The sequence below is a fragment of the Canis aureus genome, chromosome 7 (genome assembly GCF_053574225.1).
Source record: "Canis aureus isolate CA01 chromosome 7, VMU_Caureus_v.1.0, whole genome shotgun sequence".
NCBI lineage: Eukaryota > Metazoa > Chordata > Mammalia > Carnivora > Canidae > Canis > Canis aureus.
The window spans coordinates 66438063-66459368 of NC_135617.1; the positions used below are offsets into that span (position 1 = coordinate 66438063).

The following is a 21306-nucleotide window of genomic DNA, read 5'->3' on the forward strand; positions in this document are numbered from 1 at the left end:
ATGAATAAAAACCCTGAGTGAGGGCCACCTGGGTGGCTTAGTGGTTGAGTATCTGCTTTCGGCCCAGGTCATGATCCTGGAGTCCCAGGATCGAGTCCCGCATCAGGCTCCCTGCGTGGAGCCTACTTCTCCTCTGCCTATGTCTCTGCCTCTCTCTGTGTATCTCTCATGAATAAATAAATAAAATATTAAAAAAAAAAACCTGAGTGTCGTAACTGATAAAGAAAAGGGGCCATCGTGTGTGTGTGTGTGTGTGTGTGTGTGTGTGTGAGTGTGTGTGACAGAAAGAGGGAAAGAATGTCATATATTAAGATGTTGGTGAGGGGATTGCCTGCCATCTTTTAAAAATAATTAAATTGCTGACCTGAGGGCAGCCCAGGTGGCTCAGCGGTTTAGCGCCGCCTTCAGCCCAGAGCATGATCCTGGAGACCCAGGATCGAGTCCCAGGTCAGGCCCTTGCATGGAGCCTGCTTTTCCCTCCGCCTGTGTCTATGTCTCTCTGTTGCTCGCTCTCTCTCTCTCTGTCGCTCATAAATAAATAAATAAGGTAAAAAAAATTTTTTTTTAATTGCTGACCTGAAAACTTGGAAAAGCCACAGAGTGCATCTAAGTAAGTGAAAAAAAATGCTCAAAAAGATTTTGTGACACTTCTCATTAGGCAATCAAAAAGATGCCAGTGAAAACATGTGTTTATTGTATATCTCATTTGTCATTTAATAGAAAATGGCTTTACTTTTCTGTATGTGTTCCGTCTACAACTAGATTATAAACATACTAAGAGCAGAAACCATCCTTTCATTGGACATAGAGGCTAAGCGCTGAGCATGGGTCTGGTAAAAGGGGCAGAAGAGACACTGTGATAGGAGCCAACATTAACTGAGCATCAAAGATGTCTTAGGCATTTAAGCACTTTATGTGAATCCTCATACAAATCTTACAGCATGGGCAGTTTTACTACCTCCAGTGGTTTACAGATAAACAGAAACTAAGAGAAATAATTTGCCCAAGGCTGTGTGGTAGAGCTGTCTCCTACTCACCAAGACATTCCACTTTGCCAAGGAATATGAGATGAGTTTAAGAGATTTAACAAGGTATTCTATGATTAAGTTCTGAGAGCATCATCCACAGGGACAGGGTTTAGAGGACGCAGAAGTCAAGGAAGGCTCCATGAGGAAGCAGAACTCAATGTGGACCTTAAAGGATAAGTGAGATATGAACAGGTAGAAAGGAGAGAGGGAATGGGCTGAGTAATGTCAAGAATTGGAGCAAAAGATGCTTTGTATTATGTTCTTTTGCATTCCCTATAATGTGAGAAATGAACTAATAGAAGTTTCTTTAAATACATAAGGGGTGCCTGGGTGGCACAGTCAATCAAGCTTCCAGCTCTTGGTTTTGGCTCAGGTCATGATCTCAGGGTCATGGGATCAACCCTGCTTTGGGCTCTGCACTCAGAGCAGAGTCTGCTTGAGATTCTCTCCCTCTCCCTCTGCTCCTCCTGTTCATACTCTCTGTCTCTCTCTCAAACAAACACTAAAAAAAAAAGAAAAGTTTCTTTAAATAAATCAAAAGTAGAAAGCCAGAAGGAGAAATCAGTAGGGCCTCCTAATATCATGACACAAAATTTGAAAGAGAAATGAAAAAGATGTAGGTTTTATTTCAGTCTTTTTTTTTTTTTTTTTTGGAATTTTATTTATTTGACACAGACATGGAGAGCACAAGCAGGGGGAGCAGCAGGCCGAGGGAGAGAGAGAAGCAGGCTCCCTGCAGAGCAGAGACCTGGATGCAGGGCTTGATCCCAGGACCCTGGGATCACAACCAACCTAAAGGCAGATGCTTAACAGACTGAGCCACCCATCAGTCTTTACTGAAGAACAAAGTATTGAAATCATGTCTTAAAGCTAACAATTTAGGAATAATAATGCTGTGGTTAACACATAGGGTGTTCAAGATCCAAATGACACAGAAGACATGCATTAACATGATTGGATGAAATCCACTTGATAATTTGGAGAAACTTACATTTTCAAGATATACTTCCTCTTTTCCAACTCTGTCTTAGTTCTCTTTTCTGGGTTGGGTGCTACTAAAACAAACATGAACAGCTCACCACAGCCAGAACCAGCATACTACAAACGTGGAACCATTTTTTATGGCCTTCAGTGTATAATTTTGTCAATGATTCTTTTTAGGGACACCTGAGTGGCTCAGCAGTTGAGTGCCTGCCTTCTGCCCAGGGCGTGATCCCAGAGTCCTGGGATCAAGTCCCACATTGGGCTCCCTGCAGGGAGCCTGCTTCTCCTTCTGCCTGTGTCTCTGCCTCTCTCTGTGTGTGTGTGTCTCTCATGAATAAATAAATAAAATCTTAAAAAAAAAAAAAAGAAGCTTGTTTTTTCTGACTGAGCCACCCAGTCGTCCCAAGATTCTTTTTATTTTTTTTTTATTTTTTTTTCCAAGATTCTTTTTAATGTCTAAGTACAGTCTCATTCACTCTAGGATGAACTGTGTTGCCACTCCCCTTTTTAAAAAAAGATTTATTTATTTATTTTAGAGAAGTGGAGAGCACAAATGGGGGGTGGGACAGAGGAAGAGGGAGAGAAAGTCTTAAGCAGACTCCACACTCAATGTGGAGGCTGACTCAGGGCTCACTCTCATGACCCTGAGATCAGGGCCTGAGCCAAGACAAACCAAGAGCTGGTTGCTCAACTGACTGCATCACCCAGGTAACCCAGCTTTGTTGTCTTTACAGAAATTATGTTACTTTCTCCTGGATAGGTTAAGCTTGCTTCTGTGTTCAGTGATGCTACTTTATTAGATAGCTACTCGCTGACTAAATGAGAATCAAACATATCATAGGCAGTCATTAGGGTTATCTCTGAAGTCACTCTTATGAGTGGAAGTTATATTGGCCAATAGCTAGTCCTCTTTTGCAGAGCTGTAAAGGCAATGTGGATAGCATACTTTGCCCAAATTACATACATATCCTCAAGGTCAGCCTGTCCTTTCTAACTGACTCAAATCCATTTGGACTTCTTGCAGTTTTTCTTGATCTTCTAGCCAATAGTTTTTAAACTCACACCAATTATGTGTACTAGTGATATGACACAATCATATTCTTTTATCTAAGCATTGATTGTCATCATAGCATCATCTTTTTTAAAATATTTATTTATTCTTGAGAAACACAGAGACAGAGAGGCAGAAACATAAGCAGAGGGAGGAACAGGCTCCATGAGTCCCGATGTGGGACTCAATCCAGGGACTCCAGGATCACGCCCTGGGCCAAAGACAAGCACTAAACCACTGAGCTACCAAGGCATCCCCATAGTGTCATCTTTAAAAGCAGCAAGCCATGGGACGTCTGGGTGGCTCAGCAGTGATCATCTGCCTTCAGCTCAGGGTGTGATCCCAGTCCAAGGATCAAGTCCTGCATCAGGCTCCCTGCAAGGAGCCTGCTTCTCCCTCTGTCTGTGTCTCTGCCTCTTTCTCTGTGTCTCTCAGGAATAAATAAATAAAATCTTAAAAAAAAAAAAAACGGAGCAGCAGGCCTTGACTGTCTGCCATGAAAGAATCTGTTTCCCCAATGAAACCATAGCTCTTCAAGTGCAGAGACTATATTGTAAACTTTTTAAGACCATGCAGCTCCCTTTGGGAGGCACTAAACAGACAAGTTTTTTAAACTAATTTTTCTTAGAGAGAGATGAGCAAGAGAGAGAGAGAGAGCATGAGGTGGGGGAGGAGCAGAGGGAGAGGTAGCAGCAGACTCCCTGCTGAGCAGAAAGCCTGATGTGGAACTCAATTTGGGGACCCCAGAATCATGACCTGAGCCAAAGGCAGACACTTAACCTGCTGAGCCACCGGGTGCCCCTGTAAAACTAAATTGGGGGCGACTGTGTGGCTCAGCAAGGTTGAGCGTCTGCCTTTGGCTCAGGTTATGATCCCGGAGTCCTGAGATTGAGTCCCACATTGGGCTCCTTGTGAGAAGCCTACTTTTCCCTCTGTCTATGTCTCTCTCTCTCTCTGTGTCTCTCATGAATAAATGAATCAAATCTTAAAAAAAAAAAAAAAAAAAAAACAAGTTGAATTAAACCCAAAAGAGAACACATAAGATCCTGTGAATTTCCCCTGCCTTAATCTTTGCCCTTGGCACATTTTACTTTTTTTTTTTTTTTTTTTTTTTAAGATTTTACTCATTTATTTGAGAGAGCTTGTGAGAAAGAACGAGCTGGAGAAGGGGCAGAGGGAGAGGGAGAAGCAGGTTCCCCACTGAACAAGGAACCTGATACAGGGCTTGATCCCAATGACCCCAGGATCATGATGTGAACCAAAGGCAGACAGTTAACAAACTGAGCCACCCAGGTACCCCTTTATTACGTATTATACTATATTACTATGTATAATAATGAAAAGACAAATGACTATTTGCTCTTTGGAGAATATAGACTTCAGACTAAATTTTTGCCTTTCTCAGAAAACCATCTTTTTCCCTAAAGATCTGTCCACTCACTTTAGAGAGAGCATGGAGGAGGGGCAGAGAGAGAGGGAGAGAATCTCAAGCAGACTGCCCGATGAACACGGAGCCCAATGTAGGGCTCAGGACTCCATCCCACAACCCTGAGATCACAACCTAAGCTCAAACCAAGAGTTGAATGTCCGACTGAGCCACCCCAGTGCCCTCTCAGAAAAGTACTTTTATAAATAAGATTGTAGGTTCGTAAACTAAAGGCTTAGAGAAGTAGGTACAGTCATCAAATTTATGGAAGTAACATCGAATATTAATTGAGCATTTACTATGTACTAAGCACTATTCTAATTAACCACTGCATATGCCATGTATATGGCACACACATATTATGTATCATAAATATTCATATGGCACATATATTTTTTCTTTAATCCCCTTAATTATTATACCCAGGAATTTACATAACTTGTCCAAGGTCCACAGGTGAGAGAGGCACAAGCCATAATTCATGGAATATATATTGATTAAGAGGATAGACAATGTTAGGGGTAGCTCTTTGTGTGTTAGAGGTAATGCTCAGAGCACTGAGTGACATGAGCCAGATTAAATAAAATCAGGAAACAAGGTAATGAATGGAAAGACAACGGAATCAGTGGATAATTTCCTTCAATATTGTGCCCAAGAGAAATGAATGGGGATTGAAACATTGAAAGTTAACCCTGTGCAAAGAGGAATAGCTGCTGAAAACCAGAGCTTCTGGCAGCTAAGCTTGTGTGGTAAGGGTTAGCCTTAGGGTAATGGGGAAGCTATCATCTTTATAGCAGTGAGACAAGAATCTCTTGTGTCTTGCATTGGTATTGAGTGATTCAATTAGTCAATGGACATTTGCTGAACAGCTACTATGTTCTAGGTACTGTGTTAAGTATTACCAAGATGCACAGAGACAAAAAGCATGATCCTAGCTCCTAAACAGGATCTTTTTATACTGATAAAGCAAGATAGAGAATCATAAAGATTGAACTGTAGGGAAACTTAAATACCTTCCCATTTGATTTTTTGCTTGTATAGATGACCAAAACCAAATCTCAGAGACAAGAACTTTGCCAAAGTTCCCATAGCATTTTCAGAGCAAAGATAAGGCTTGGATTTGATTGCTACTCCCAAACACTTTCCCTTTTCTTATAGAGATATAATTAGTAATAACAGGTAATACTTACCAACTAGCAAATTAATGGTATAGACAATGCACTGCTTCTTACCATAATATGTTTCCAAGGTCAAGGTCTGAATGCTAAAACTTTTTCTAATTTTCAGGTGCAAAGGGACTTTCCCAGTTGTCTCCTCAGCTGTTTTAGCATGAAAACAGAAAATGGCCCCTCCTCCATGCCCTCTGAGCACCTGTGCCACCTCAATCATATACATCACGTGTGATCTTGATATGTCTTGCTCAGTAGTTCTGAAAGTGTGTGGTCTCTCCAGACCAGCAGCACCTGGAAACTTGGTAAAAATGCAAAGTGTTGGGCCCACTCTGGACTCACTGAATCAGAAACTCCAGGGGCGGGGTCTAGTGATCTGTATTTTAATAAGCCTTTCTGGTGACACTGATGGGTTTTTGAGCTCGAGAACCTCTGGTCTCTAAATGGTTCTTCAGAGAGATTGAGAGTTCCTTGAAGGCAGGGACCATGTCCTCCACAGTTTTATTTTTCTTAGCTCTGTACCAATTTATGAGCATAGTGAGTGTTTATAAATATTTCTTAAACAACTATAGGAGTGAACATGGAAAGGCAAGATAAAAGGCATGGTAAGCATACCATTACCCACCTCTTTTCATGTAATGATTAGTACCTTTAGTTCATCTTATGTTATGACCTGAATAGTGTCTCCCCCACATCAAAATTCACATGTTGAGCTCCTAACCTCCTGGTACCTCAGAATGTGTATTTGGGGATAGGATCTTCAAAGTGGTAATTATGTAAAATGAGGCCATGTGGGTAAGCCTTAGTCCAATATGACTAGTGTCCTTCTAAGAAGAGTTAAGGACCTAGGCACAGAAAGAAGACCACATGAAGACAAAGGGAAGAGGGCCATCTACAAGCCAAAAAAGGCTTTAAAAGAAACCAACCCCGTCAACACCTTGATCTCAGACTTCTAGTCTCCAGAATCGTGAGAAAAATGAATTTTTGTTGCTTAAGTCACCAGATTATGGTAGTTTGTTTTGACAGCCCTAGACAACTAATTCCTTTTTTTTTTTTAATTAAATTAAATTTATTTTTTAAGGAAAACCTACCCCCACCGTGGGGCTTGAACTTACAACCCTGAGATCAAGAGTTGCACGCTCTACTGACTAAGCCAGCCAGACGCCTCTCAGCTAATATGCTTTGTAAAAAAATTTACAAAAATACTAGCTCTGAAATCCAGGAACTCCCATCCAAGCCTATGACAAAACAATCTTATTTTTAGATGACTCTATAACCATCTTTAGATGTTAACCATTAGAGTGTTTGTTTAAGAAATTACTCTTTCATGCTCAATATGAGCACAGATTTTGGAGTCAGACGGAGATGGGTTTCAGTCCTGACTCAGCCACTTAGAAGTTGTGTAATCTTAACCTCTAAAGACTCAGTTTCCTTCTCTGTAATTTGGGGCTCATAATAGCTCCCTCCTAGACATAATTCAATAATTGGCAAGTATATCGTAGGCACTCAGTATATGGTGACTTAAAAATGATAATTAACCAAATTATTCAGATTGGCCTTCTCTGAGAGATAGAATTACAGTAGAATTTTACTGTAACGCTTGAATCAGTTTAACAAACATAGTACTATGATGCCTCTTTAGAAGATATAAAATGACAGATTAAGTATTTTTTCAAGAGAAACAATTTGAAGAGTCATGAGGAATAAAAGGATAAGAATGTCTGGAATGCAGTCAAAAGAGGCAACACCCAGGAATAGTTAAATTGTCTCAAATTGATGAGTAAGTAGACTGTATGAAGGTAGGTATTGCTGATTTTGTTTTGTGTGCGCAGTGCCTAATATGGCATCTGGTATCTACTGTGACCTCAAGAACTTTTGGTTGAATGAATGAATGGCCTTCTGCAAGGACAATTATGTAGATTATACAAAGACATTTTAGCCCAAGTACACTTAAATAGAACTGATGGTTCTATAGCATTTTGGCATCATGCAATCAAAATTTTATTTATTTTAAAGATTTTATCTTTTTTTTTTTAATGATAGTCACACACACAGAGAGAGAGAGAGAGAGAGAGAGGCAGAGACACAGGCAGAGGGAGAAGCAGGCTCCATGCATGCACCGGGAGCCCAACATGGGACTCTATCCCGGGTCTCCAGGATCGCACCCTGGGCCAAAGGCAGGTGCCAAACCGCTGTGCTACCCAGGGATCCCTATCTTATTTTTTTAAAGAATTTATGTAGTTATTCATGAGAGACACAGAGAGAGAGAGGCAGAGACAGGCAGAGGGAGAAGCAGGCTCTATGCAGGGAGCCCGAAGTGGGGACTCGATCCCAGGGCTCCAGGATCATGCCCTGGGTGGAAGACAGATGCTCAACTGCTGAGCCACCCAGGGATCACCAGATTTTATCTTTTTTTTTTTTTTAAGATTTTATTTATTTATTTGACACTGAGAGAACAAGGTCACGCAGAAAGAGCAGCAGAGGAAGAAGGAGAACCAGGCTCCCCACCAAGCAGGGAGCCCGATGTGGGGCTTGATCCCAGGACTCCGGGATCATGACCTGAGCCAAAGGCAGATGCTTAACCCGACTGAGCCACCCAGGCACCCTTAAAATTTTTATTTTTAAGTAATCTCTGCACCCCACTTGGAGCTCAAACTCAGCACCCAGACACCAAGAGACACATGCTCCACCCACCGAGCCAGTCAAGTATCCCCAGAGTTTTAATTTTTAATCTGAGAATTTCATATTGCAGAAATAACCTAAGAAAACCATCCTAGGGTAGCCCAGGGGTTTAGCACCGCCCTTGGCCTGGGATGTGATCCTGGAGACCTTAGATCCAGTCCTGCATCGAGCTCCCTGCATGGAGCCTGCTTCTCCCTCTGCCTGTCATTTTCTCTCTCTCTCTCTCTCTCTCTCTCTCTCTCTGTCATGAATAATAATAATAATAAATCTTAAAAAAATAAAAAGAATCCTAAAGAAAAAAAGTTTGTTGTGTTTCGTTTTTTTAATTTTTATTTATGATAGTCACACAGAGAGAGAGAGAGAGAGGCAGAGACACAAGCAGGCTCCATGCAGCGGGAGCCGGACGTGGGATTCAATCCCGAGTCCCCAGGATCGCGCCCTGGGCCAAAGGCAGGCGCTAAATCGCTGCGCCACCCAGGGATCCCTGTTTTTTGTTTTTAATGTCTTTGGAGCACCTGGCTGATTTAGTCAGTGGAGCATGTGACTCTTGGTCTTGGGGGCTGTGAGTTCAAACCCCATGTTAGGTGTAATGGTTACTTAAAAATAAAATCTTCAGTGCAGCGCGGGTGGCTCAGCAGTCTAACGCCTCCTTCAGCCCAGGGTGTGATCCTGGAGACCCCGGATCGAGTCCCATGTCAGGCTCCCTGCATGGAGCCTGCTTCTAGCTCTTCCTGTGTCTATGCCTCTCTCTCTCTCTCTCTCTGTGTCTCTCATGAATAAATAAATAAAATATTTAAAAAAATCTTTATAAATAAATAACAAAAATGTCTTCAGCTGAAGTAATACTCAAAATACAGAAATCCTGGGATAGCATTTGGAGCCACTCCAACCCCATCTACATTTCACCTCTCTTCCCTTTCCCCCTCAGCCCTCCCTTGCTGTCCCAAACCGTTGCGACCATCCTCATAGCCCCTCACATGAGTGGCCCAGTGCCCCATACTTCGGACCCTTTGGGATCAGCTTCCCTCATTAAAACTTATTTTGTCTTGTGCCTGCTTATCTTTGGGATACTCAACCAACTAATCTGATAAGTTAATTTAAACTGAGGTGCTAAAGAATGATAATGGTTGAACATCAGTCTACTCCTGGATAACAATTGATTTCAGCAGCACCTTATTGGGAAGTGTAAGTCATACATTTCAAGCATGTGTCCCAGCCATTGTGGGAAGATATTTTAAGCAGGGGGATTTCCTCAAACCCCTCAAATTACACCATGTAGACAGCTGCCTATCCCACATGATCTAGCCAACTCCTTGGCATCCAGTTATCAGCACTCATGGAACACTAGAGGAAACAGGTCTATTCCTCTTCTTAATAGAGCTTGGAAACAGTGACTGGACTATTTATGTCATGTAAAGGAAAAGCCATTTACTCTGGAACTTACCCAGAAAGCACTCATTTCCTGGGCCTAGAGGTGAACTCTTCTCTACCTCATCTCTGGGGATGGTTGAATGACTAGTGCCTAGATTAGCCAAAATGAGTGGGTTGGGACAGGCAAACACCAAGAAAGGACTGGTAATAGACAGTTAAGCTTCACAGGTAAAAAGATCCTAGACACCGATATGAATTTATATGAGCACACACATGAGAGAACATTGAGCCTAATCATAAAAATAGCTGTTTTTTTTTAATCAGGTGTGAACTATATTAGCCATGCTAAAGTATTTACAAGTTTAAAAAGATCTAATCCTCTGATACTGAGGAAAATAAGGGTTGTGATTCCCATTTCAGATAAAGAAACCGAGGCAAAATTGAAGCAACTATCCCACAGTCAAATGGGAAATGAGATTTTAAGCCAAGTCTTTGAACTCTCAAGTTCATGGTTGGGACAGATACTTAACAGTCTTTCATATTACTGAATCAAGAATCTTAATATAAAAAAGGGGGGCCACCTGGGTGGCTCAGTGGTTGAGCATCTGCCCTTGGCTCAGACCGTGATACTGGGGTGCTGGGATGAGTTCTGCACAGAGCTTCCGCAGGGAACCTACTTCTCCTTCTGCCTATGCCTCTGCCTTTCTTTCTGTGTCTCTCATCAATAAACAAACAAATAACAAAAAATAAAATAAATAAAATAAAATAAAATAAAGAATCTTAAAGCCGAGGGTCCTAGAGCATCCTTTTTAATTATCCAGACCTTGGTTACCTCTGCTAAAAAGGAGTTTACTACCTCACAAGGCAGCCTGTGCCATACAGCTATACTCATTGGGAAGCCTTTAAATGTTAAATTAAAATTGATTTCTCTGTAACTTCCCTTCATTTAGTCTTTTTTTTTCTTTTTCTTTTCTTTTTTTTTTTTTTTTTAAGATTTTGTTTATTTGTGAGAGATGCAAAGAGAGAGGTAGAGACACAGGCACAAGGAGAAGCGGGTCCCCTGCAAGGAGCCCGATGCGGGACTCCATCCTGGGACTCCAGTATCAGATCTGAACTAAAGGCAGATGCTCAACCACTGAGCCACCCAGGCATCACCCCTTCATTTGGTCTTAATCATGCCTCCTGGAGAACTCGAAACAAAGCTATTTCTTTCCATGATGCCATTTTGGATTGGAGACAGAGATCATGAACTACCACTTCCTTCTCCTACCCGCATCTTTGGAGTAGTCTCAGTTCAGGAAATCTCACTGTTGAACTGTTCACTCTCAGACTCATCAGTAACGAGAAAAGCCCCAAAGTGCCACCTATATCTTGGGTCTAATTTGGGTAATAGGTGTGATCCCAATTACTTACTTAAGGTACCTATGAAATATTGGTTTAGTTAAGCCATTTGAGTCCCCCATGAAAGTATGGAATTCATCTAATAGAGCAAATAATGGCTAACATTTATTGAGCTCTTCCTATATGCCAAGAACAGTGCTAAGTGCCTTATAAACACTTTCCCCACATCCAACCCCACCACTCCATGAGGCAGGTATTGTCATTATCCCAGTTATACGGATGAGGAAACTAAGACCCAAACATTCTGAGGTCTTCTGCTCATAATTGCATATCTTTCTTTTCCGATGATGTGAGGAGAGGGTAAGGGCAGGATGGAAATTGTGGTCCCCAGAGTGAGAGTTGCATTTTCCCATCTTTCTTTATGTATACATTGCCTCTCTCCGTTTTGGCTCATTTCTTCACAAACATTTAATAAGCACCTCTCACACAAACACTTATTCTGCAGTGACTAGAGTTAAGACATAGTCTGCAAAGAAAGTTATGACACCTTCTAGACCTTATCTCCAGGGTCCAGGAAGCCTTCAGAGTGGAGGTAGCACCTGATGTGGGTTTTGAAACATAAATAGGAAGAGAAGAGTTGAACAGTCAAAGGACAGGATAGGGAAATTCAAATTTCAGCAAGAAGGAACAGCATTGTAAACACCCAGAGTCACGAATTTGCATGAGAGAAAAAAAAAAAAAAAACCCACCATATCGTAAGCAGGGTCCAAAATTTTAGAAACTTAAAATAGAAGTAAAGTTTGCATTACCTTGAGGTTAAAGAAAAATGTTTTTTTTGTTTTTTGTTTTTTTTTTTTTCAGTTGGATCATGCTGTCCACAAAAAGCACACAAAGTGGATGGTGAAACTCGTTGTGTACACAACTGCCTGGTCATTTAAGCGAAGTTCAAAGGATCATGAGGCAGTCATTTCCAGTTGCCCCCTAAAACACTCCTTTGGAAGAGCTCTTTAGTCTGCCGCCATTTGAGAAAGTGGGAGGCGCTTAGTAGAGGACCACTTGTTAATTGCAGTTACATCTGAAATTTACATTATCACAGACTTTTTAAAACTTAAAAAAATTATGTATTCATTTATGTAATCACTGCACCCAATAGGGAGCTCAAACTCATGACCATGAGAACAAGTCACATGCCCTTCTGAATGAGCTAGCCAGGTGCTTCGGATTATCATAGACTTTTCCTTTGTTGCTGAGTGTGGCCCCTGGGAGGTAAAAGGAGTAGAGAGGAATCTAACTGAACAGGTAACCATAGGTGATCATAACCAGTTGCTTGTGCCATTCTGTCGAGGATGAATATTATCTGAAGACTGACTAAAAGCCATAGAAGGATTTTGAACACAATCACTCAAGTGCCTCCTTCTATAAAAAGCATTACCTGGCTATCACACTTGGTGGTGAATTCCTTTAACCCACGTGCTTTGTATCATTTGGTCTCATCTCCCCTTAGATTCAATACCCTGTATTCTATTTTTGTTGTATGTTATTCATACCTACAATATGTGCTCCAAATATATTTGTTATGTGAAGGAAAGAAGCAAAGGCAAAGAAATTGTTTGAGTTCCTATGATTGCACGACTCAATCTATTGGAATTGAGTTCACAGTGTGGATAAACTGTTAAAGTTGTACGGAGACAAAACAAAACTTAAAATGTTTATAAGTATGAATGTGAATTATACAACCATATTTTTTCAAATAAACTTTTTTTTTTTTTAAGATTTTATTTATTTGAGAGAGAGAGCACAAGCAGGGGGAGAGGCAGAGGGAGAGGAACAAGCAGACCCTTCGCTGAGCAGAGAGCCCAACGAGGTGCTTGATCCCAGGACACTGGGATCATAACCAGAGCTGAAAGCAGGCACTTAACCAACTTAGCCACCCACGTACCCCAAGCCTTTACTTTTTTATTTGCTCAATTCTACTGAACCCCAAAGTACTTGGGACTACAGAGGACACAAAGCAAGTGTATATGCTATCAGTATGTTCATCATGGATGGAATTGATTTATCAAGATAACATATTTTGTAAGATAAGTGAAAGGGCTAGGATTCATTACTAGTGTTAATTCCACTGTCAAAATCTCAATCCTAGCCTTTAAACTTGCAAATCTACATATTTCATTTGAGGAAGGGTGCTTAGATTCTACAGGAACCAAACCAGATTGCAGAAAGACTCCACCTTCCAGGCCAGTGCTTCTCAAAATATGGTACCTGAGCCAGCAGTAGCAGACCTGGAGATTTGCTCAGGAAGTGCAGAAATGCAAATTATCAGGCCCCACCCCAGCAAGCCTACGGAATCAGAAATTCTGAGGGTGAGGCCTGGTAATCTGAGTTTTAAAAGCTCTCCAGGTGATTCTAAAGCAGGAAGCTCAAGTTTCAGAGCCACTGCTTCTAGTTACTCTGGCTCTTTGTGAAGGGAACAGCTGAGATGGGGAGTGTGGGAACCTATTCCCCACTCTTCAACGATCCTTAATATCTATTGGTTTGCTTTGCCATTACCCTAATACAGATGGAACGTAAGGCCCATTAGACAAAACATGAACCAGACCTGTTCCACAGAACTGTGATGTCAGTTTTCCTTGGCTTTGCCTTTGGTCATTAAAAAAAAAAAAAGTCTTGCTTCATGAGCCACACTAGTCTCTGAACTTTTCCCTTTTCTAGTAAAAGTACAAATTCCAGCTGGAGTTCTTGACCAACAACATCTTTCTACAGAAGTTGCTGTCTTCTATGCTTTGCTGAGTTCCAGAGATAAGATAAATAATTTACCAAATGTAGGTTTCTGATTACTCACTCTATTAGCATTTAGAGCAGAGAGCTCTGGCCCCTGGGGATTTTGATTAGTTCAGATGCAACCCATCTGCTTTTGTTTTTTTGTGGGGTGTTTTTTTTTGGGGGGTGGGGTTGCCTGGAAAAGCCAGGGAGCTCCCAGCATCCCACACATACTTTAGGGATGAACTGCCTAAATCTTAAGGGTTTTACTGGAAATTCTGGGGAATGCTATTTTCTTATTAAACACACACACACACACATACAGCTGCTAAGACTCTTCCTCCCTGTCCCCTCTCTCTTTTCTTTTAATGCTGAGTAAAAACAAAACTCCACAATTCATTTTCATTTATTATACGACATAAGATAGCTGAAAGGGTATTTTCAATCTTGTGCAATTTATTTATGCTAAATTTATGCTGCACACAAGAGTAATTTCAGGGAATTTTATAGAAGGGGTGTAGTAGAGTTTCTCCTAAATCAAGTGACACTCTGGGCGGCGGCGGGGGAGGGGGGCGGGGAGGGGGACAGCTTGTTACATCAAAGCATCCATCCTTCACTTACACGATTTTAAAGTATTGTTGCAATGTCAATAGTGATAGAAGCAAAAAAAAAAAAAAAAGTTATAGAAGCAATAGGGTTGTACCTGTAGTTATTCATGGTCTCTTTCCTGTATGGTTAAGTTTGTGTCATTATTATTTTATACAGGTCTTTTTTTTTTTTTAAAGATTTATTTATTTATTTATGATAGGCATAGAGAGAAAGAGAGGAAGAGATTCAGGAGGAGGGAGAAGCAGGCTCCATGCCGGGAGCCCGACGCGGGACTCGATCCCAGGGCTCCAGGATCGCGCCCTGGGCCAAAGGCAGGCGCCAAACCGCTGAGCCACCCAGGGATCCCTATTTTATACAGTTCTTAACAGTAAACTGAAGTACAGAAGAAATCACAGCAAAAACAGCTGATTTTGTGGATTGTTTATTGCAAAAGCAGAGGAAAAATCTGAGATAAACCGAAGAAGCAATGTGTTGGATATGTAATACATGTTCTTTCGGTGCCTTCAAGATAACATGATCAGCAACTTACTCCATCCCTTTTGAAAAGAAATATTGAACTGTGTGGCTGGATGGTAGAGCATAGTGGTGAAAAGATCTTATTTTGGAAATCTGTGAGAAAAAGACTCTGCATTTAGTCTTCCACGTCGGATTTCTGTATTTTCACGCACCGTCTTAAAGCAAAATCAAGATTTCACATCTCACTTCCTCTGGTGAACACCCCGTGAATAAGTAAGGCGATAATATGACATCTTACTACAAACCTGACTATTGTTTTCCTGTCCGTGATTTAGTACAAAGTTGATCATCTCCCAATACCAAGTTGTACTGAAAATCCCTTGCGTGGAAATGAAAGTTGTGGCTTGGTTCGGGGAGTGCATCTAGCTGAGCAACGAGCCTGGGTACAGAAACAACATTATTAGATCAGAGATACCCCTAAAAGGTAAGGTAAGGACACAAAAGGAATTTCTTGGGCTTCACAGCTCTGGGTTGGAAGCAACTACAGAGTGAAAGGTGTAAAAAATGGTACCTGCTACCTATTTTGTGTCTCTCTGGGAGATTAACCTACTTTCTTGGCTCATTTTCTTCTTCCTACATCAGTTGGTGTAAAGGCTGCGGTAGCTGGCAGCCTCAGATGACTCCATCTGCATCTGTCAGCATAGTTCAGGGCCTCTCCGGGACACAGAGTCATTTACCTCCATTTCCTCTTGCTTTTCTCCCCACAGCAGGTAACAAGGCTGCCCCAAGCTTCGACACATTCTCTCCCCTGTCCTAAGAACCTGCCAAGCCAAGGACGGTGAGTTAATAGTTGGAGCGTGTATTCCTTTCTGTTTTCCTGTCTTCTGACATCTCCAAGAGGCTGGAGCAGTAAATCTGAGAAAAGCAGCATATAAGTACACACACACACACATACACACACACACACACACACACACACACACACTCACTCACGGGAGAACTCGGACCCAGCCACTTGCTCTCCACTTCTGCTTGCCGTCTGCTGCATCTTAGAAGGTTTCATATTGCTCCTGCAACATTTTTTTGGTTGGAGGGCTGAATGAAACACAACCTTCCCTGCAGACATCAAAGCACGTCTCCTGCATAGCAAACTCTCCAACCAGCCTTTCGTCTCTCCGGCTACATTCCAATTTAACCGGGGCTGCCTTGCATGATAATCAGGCCTAATTACCACTTTATCCTTTGATTGTTGTGCTGAGTTCTGGAACTGCCGAGCTTTTCTCGGTATGGTCCTGCCTCTTCCCGCACTCTCCCTCCTATTATTCAGCATACCCATCTGAGAGAGTTCGCAGATTTAGCCTCATAATTAACAAATGGTCGGAAAGGGCAAGGCTGTGCCTTTGGGATCTCAACGCTCAGTCCACCTATTAAACTTGAATTTCTTTCACGACAGTGAGAAGACCTTGCCATGGACAGGATATTCCGAATACCTTGGGAGCTTTAAAGAGATTTATTACCAGGTTAAAGAGTAAAACAGGCCCTGAGATGATATCCTCGTTCCCCTAGAGCTATTTTCCTACCTTTTCTCTTACCGCACACACACAAACACCAAGTCGTTTACGAAATGTTGGAGCCAGAGGGAAAGGGGCATAGACAGGGACCTTCTGGAAACCTTCCACCAGTTTTTCCCCTTTGATAAGATGCATTTTGATGCCTTAGTTTCTCGAACTGAAAAAGGCATCACAGTCAAAATAATTGAAAAAATGGGGGATCAGGTAATCCTGTTGACCTCCATCTTAAGCCACCCAGGTAGATGATCACATATTTTATTTGAAAGTTCTTTTTCATGTCCCGTTACACACATTTTCTGAGTGCCTACATGTGCCAGGCACAGTGGTAGGTGCTAGGGAACCCTTAAAAGACTGCAAGCAAGACACCTGGCTGGCTGAGCCCCTAGAGCACGTGACTCTCGATCTGGGGGTGCGGGTGGGGGTAGGGTCGTGAGTTTGAGTTCTACTTTGGGCCCAGAGATTACTCCAAAAAAATAAATAAGGGACCACAGGCATTTAGGTGAGGAGGAGGACTAAGAAGACCGGGGAGGTCTAGAGGCAAACATTTTTCAAAAATGTAATCTGAGTGGAACAAAATTGACCTTGAGTTGATATTGTTGAAGCTGGGTTTGGAAACATGATTGCGCATCATTACTATTTTGTCTATTTTTTAGGTTTTAAATGTTCCATAATAGAACGTCGGAAGAAAGGAATGTAAACCGGAACCATAATCTGTAGAACCACCTGGAGGAAACTGGATGAAATGCAGATTCTCTGGCCCCACCCCAATTGTAGCCGGTGTTTCTTGATAGGGCTCAGGAATCTGCATTTTAAGCAAGCTCCTCATGCAAATCCGATGCCTACTGAAGCTTGAGTTCCTTGGCAGGAGAGACAGTAAGTGCCAAGAGTGGAGGCGTAAGAAGAAAAACCATTTATCAGAAAAGAAAAACTTCCCTGGAAACCACTTACGGAGGTCGGACAATTTTATGACTGGAAAGAGGACCTTTGAGATCCAGAGGCCAGGCCAGAGCTTCTCTCACATTGTGAGGTGTGCCGGAATCACCGGGATCCTGTTCAAATGAAGTAGGTTGTGGATGGGGCCTGGAATTCTGCATTTTGAGCTAGCTCCCAGGTAAAGCCTTGCTTCGAGTCTGGGGGATCACCTTTGGATTAGCAAGGATTAGTATTTTACAGAGAAGGAACCTGAGGCTCAGAGAGAAAAATACTTGCTCAGAGCTGCAAGCATCCAAGTGCATCCCTTCGTGCTGCTGCTGACTAAGGAGGCTGAGCCCATGTAGGAGCCTCTTACCTGCTGGGTATGGGGAGCTGGCTCCCTGCAGGGGGATTGCAAATGTGGGCCAGTCCTGGAGCAGGGCTACAGTACAGATTTCTCCTCAGCACCACAGGGGTGATCTGAGGAGCCGCCAAGTGGCCGTTCTGCCACAGTCTGTTGTTTCTTATCATCATGACTACATCTCCCAGGTCTGGGATCTTGAATTCCACTTGGAATTCCATGCAACTTCTTGGGTAATAATTAGATAAACTGAATGCATGACCCAATGCATTGACATGCGCCTGGATTTTAGCAAATTTTCAGTCCGATGCTAGCACACTGAGCAAGTTAGCTATCCTGAGTTGCAAAGGCAATATGGTTTATAATCTATTAAATAGACTCCGTGGTATCAGGATTGGGGAGCATTCTTTGACACAGGAAATCCTGTTTCACACAGTGGCTGGTAAACTCAGAAAACTGATTATCCCAGACCTGGTACAGATTCAAAGATCTTTCCCACTCTCCCTAGAGGGTGGATAAGATAGTTTATCATCCTTAATGAAAGGGGATGCTTGGGTGGGGAGGGGGAGTACTTCTCAACCTTTGAGGTTGAGGTCGGAGACCTTGTCAGTGACAACCCAGGACAGGACCACTGAAGAACTGAGCTGGGGAGTATGTTTTATAATCACTAATTTTCAGGTAGTGAAGAACTATGGTAGGACATTTGGACTCCAGAAATTTCTTTCTTTCTTTTTTTTTTTTTTGCTCCAGAAATTTCTAAACAAAAATGTTACTAGAACCCACCCTCCCCCAGACATACACACACACATACACAGGCATTCTCTGCCTATCCCCTCAAATGAAGCATCTTTTCCTCTGGCTTCCAATTTCTGTTGGAAGGAAATGTCTCTGGGTTAGAACAGTCTGTGATCTTTTCCAAAGACATGAGCGAGTCCTCTTGAAACATCACATGTTACGTTTGTATCTTTTGCCCCTGGTCCAAAGACACATTTTCCCTGAGCCTTCTTATCTAGAAATCCTAAGGCAGCTGGGACAGATGAATGGTAGGCAGAGTCTCCAGCCCTTGTGGTCCCAATCTGAGTGAAGTGTGAAAGCTTCCCAGAGGATCAGAGTCCAGAGAAAAGTTAATTTTTGGTTCTAGGCATGTGGACTTAGGTTTTTGTGCCGGTGAGGAGCGAGGGCTCGGAATGAGTAAACTCTTGGGGGTGGGGGTGGGGGGGCTGGGGCGCGCGGCTGGGAGAGGGGCCTAGGGCCTCCCTGGAGCCCAGAGCCTTTAGTAATCTGCTTTGTGAATGGAGTTTAAGGGGGAGGGGGATGCACATACTTGGAATGCCTTTATCTGGGTGGGCTCCTTCTCTCCGGACTTTCAGGATGTGGGAAATGGAAGATGAAAGAGGCTGCATTTCCAGCCTATCAGGTTACAGTGTGTAAAATGGAGAGGGAAAGAAAGGGGGGGATGAAGAGGGTGGGGGGAGAGATGGTGCGGAGGGGGGCGGGAGGCCGTGTCCAGGGGGGCCCGGGAAACCCAGTTTGGGAACTGGCTGGGGAGAGTCAGAAAGAAAGACAGCCGGGCGTGCAGAACACGTTTCGCATCACCTCAGAGCTGTGGAATTTCCTCTCTTCTGGGGGGAGGCCTGTGAAGATGAAGTTGGTTGAAGGTTAGTCGGTGATGAATAATAGCCCAAAGGCGTCTGATGGAGGGTGTTACCCAGTGACTGGTGTTTACAAGCAGAGATTCGGTGGTGGGGAAGGGAGGTGAGAGCCGGGCCGTCTTCGGGCAGACCTGGTAAGCAAATGCTGTGACCCGAGACTGGAGCCCACGTATGGATTTTATTTGTGTCCAACCCCTGCGGTATGCAGAGCCCGGAGTGTGGGCCGAGGAGGGGCCGAGAGCAGCGGGGAGGTCATCAGAAACAGCGGGAGAACCTCCGCCGTGGGTGAAGGATCCGGGGCCCTGCGGGCACGAGCTGGGCTGTGCTTTGTGTCCCCTGGGCGGTCCCTGCAGCTCTGTTTCTGTTGTAGCTAAGCCACGTGCTCCCCGCCACTCAGCTGTCGCACCCCAGGCTCCGAGGCCCTTAACCTCCCAAGAGCTGAGCTCATTTCTTCCATTCTGCCCAGGCTAGTGTCCTTCCTTCTCCTCTAAAGGGAAAGAGAGACACCCCTACACACACACACACCATCCAAATCTCTACCCCAGTGTGGAAGTGTGCAAAGCAGGGTCCGTAGTTCCTAAGGCCGGGGACATCTCCTTTAGGGGAGAATCAAGATAGTGGAGAAGCATGGGGTCAAGTTATGGTAGAGACTGGCAGAGAGAATGGGGCGTGGGAACATGGGAGAAAGCAATGGGGTAAGCCTGTTCAGAGAAAAGGAATATTTATTAAACCCTGATACTAGCCATAATCAGGCAACACATTGTTCTTATCATAGGATGGGTAGAGAGTTCTTAGATGGCGTATAAATCACCCCATACTATAGATGACAAAAATATTGCTTGTTTGGGAAAAATTATAATACAATAAAATACACTTGTCACAAACCATACCAAGCTTTGTTTCATCTTTTTTCTCTTGTTTCAGAAAGCCGTTTAGGATTTTGCAGTCCTCATTTCCAAACATCTATTAGGGCCTTACTGTAGTCGCGTGAGAGGTTCAGTTAATAAAGATTTCTGGTTGATAGATAGCCAAAGCAAACAGCCTTTTGCACACTATCTTCTTTGAATTGCTACTAAACTATAGAAGCGTTCAGTACCCCCCCGTTTTTTTTTTTTTTTTTTTTATCATTTTACACAAATCGAACACTCACGTTCTTCTCCTTTCTTTTACAAACATCTTCCCCCAACAGTTTTGGAAAATAAATACAGTGCTTCTTTCTCTGTTATCTGCTCTCTGACTACCTTTCCTAGGAGAGCTGTAGCCTTGACCCTTGCCAGACTAAACCCAGCTTCCCTGATCTACACTGGTTCTTTTTTTTTTTTTTAAGATTTTTAATTTATTTATTCATGAAAGACCCGCAGAGAGAGGCAGATACATAGGCAGAGGGAGAAACAGGCTCCTCATAGGGAGCCCGATCCAGCCAAAGGCAGATGCTCAACCACTGAGCCACCCAGGCGTCCTTATTTATTTATTTATTTATTTATTTATTTATTTATTTTTAAGTAATCTCTACAGCCATCTTGGGACTTGAACTCACAACCTTGAGATCAAGAGTCGCCTGCCTCATGGACTGTGCTGGCAGGGCGCCCCTGAACACCACAGTCATTTTCTAAATTTGACTTTTTTTTTTTTTTTGAAAGGGTTATTAAAGGGATGCCTGGGTGGCTCAGGAGTTAAGCATCTGTCTTCAGCTCTGGTCATGATCCTGCGGTCCCAGAATTGAGTCCCACATTGGGCTCCCTGTATGGAGCCTGCTTCTCCCTCTGCCTATATCTCGGCCTTTCTCTGTGTCTCTCATGAATAAATAAATAAAATCTTAAAAAGAAAAAAAAAAGGAAAGGTTTTAAATTTGGGATGGAAACTATTATTTGAACTGGTCCTTCTGGATTTCCTAGTGGTTTCCTAAGAACAGGTAAGGGCGTTAACTCAAGTG

At 42.8% G+C, this 21306-nt stretch overlaps 1 long non-coding RNA gene across 1 annotated transcript; it reads left to right on the top strand.

The window, feature by feature from the left end:
• The first annotated feature begins 14452 nt into the window (after positions 1–14452).
• On the top strand, positions 14453–18918 carry LOC144317594 (uncharacterized). Its single transcript, XR_013383596.1, has 3 exons — positions 14453–15361; positions 15645–15715; positions 17102–18918. It is a non-coding gene; the product is annotated as an uncharacterized LOC144317594 (long non-coding RNA).
• Positions 18919–21306: the final 2388 nt, after the last annotated feature.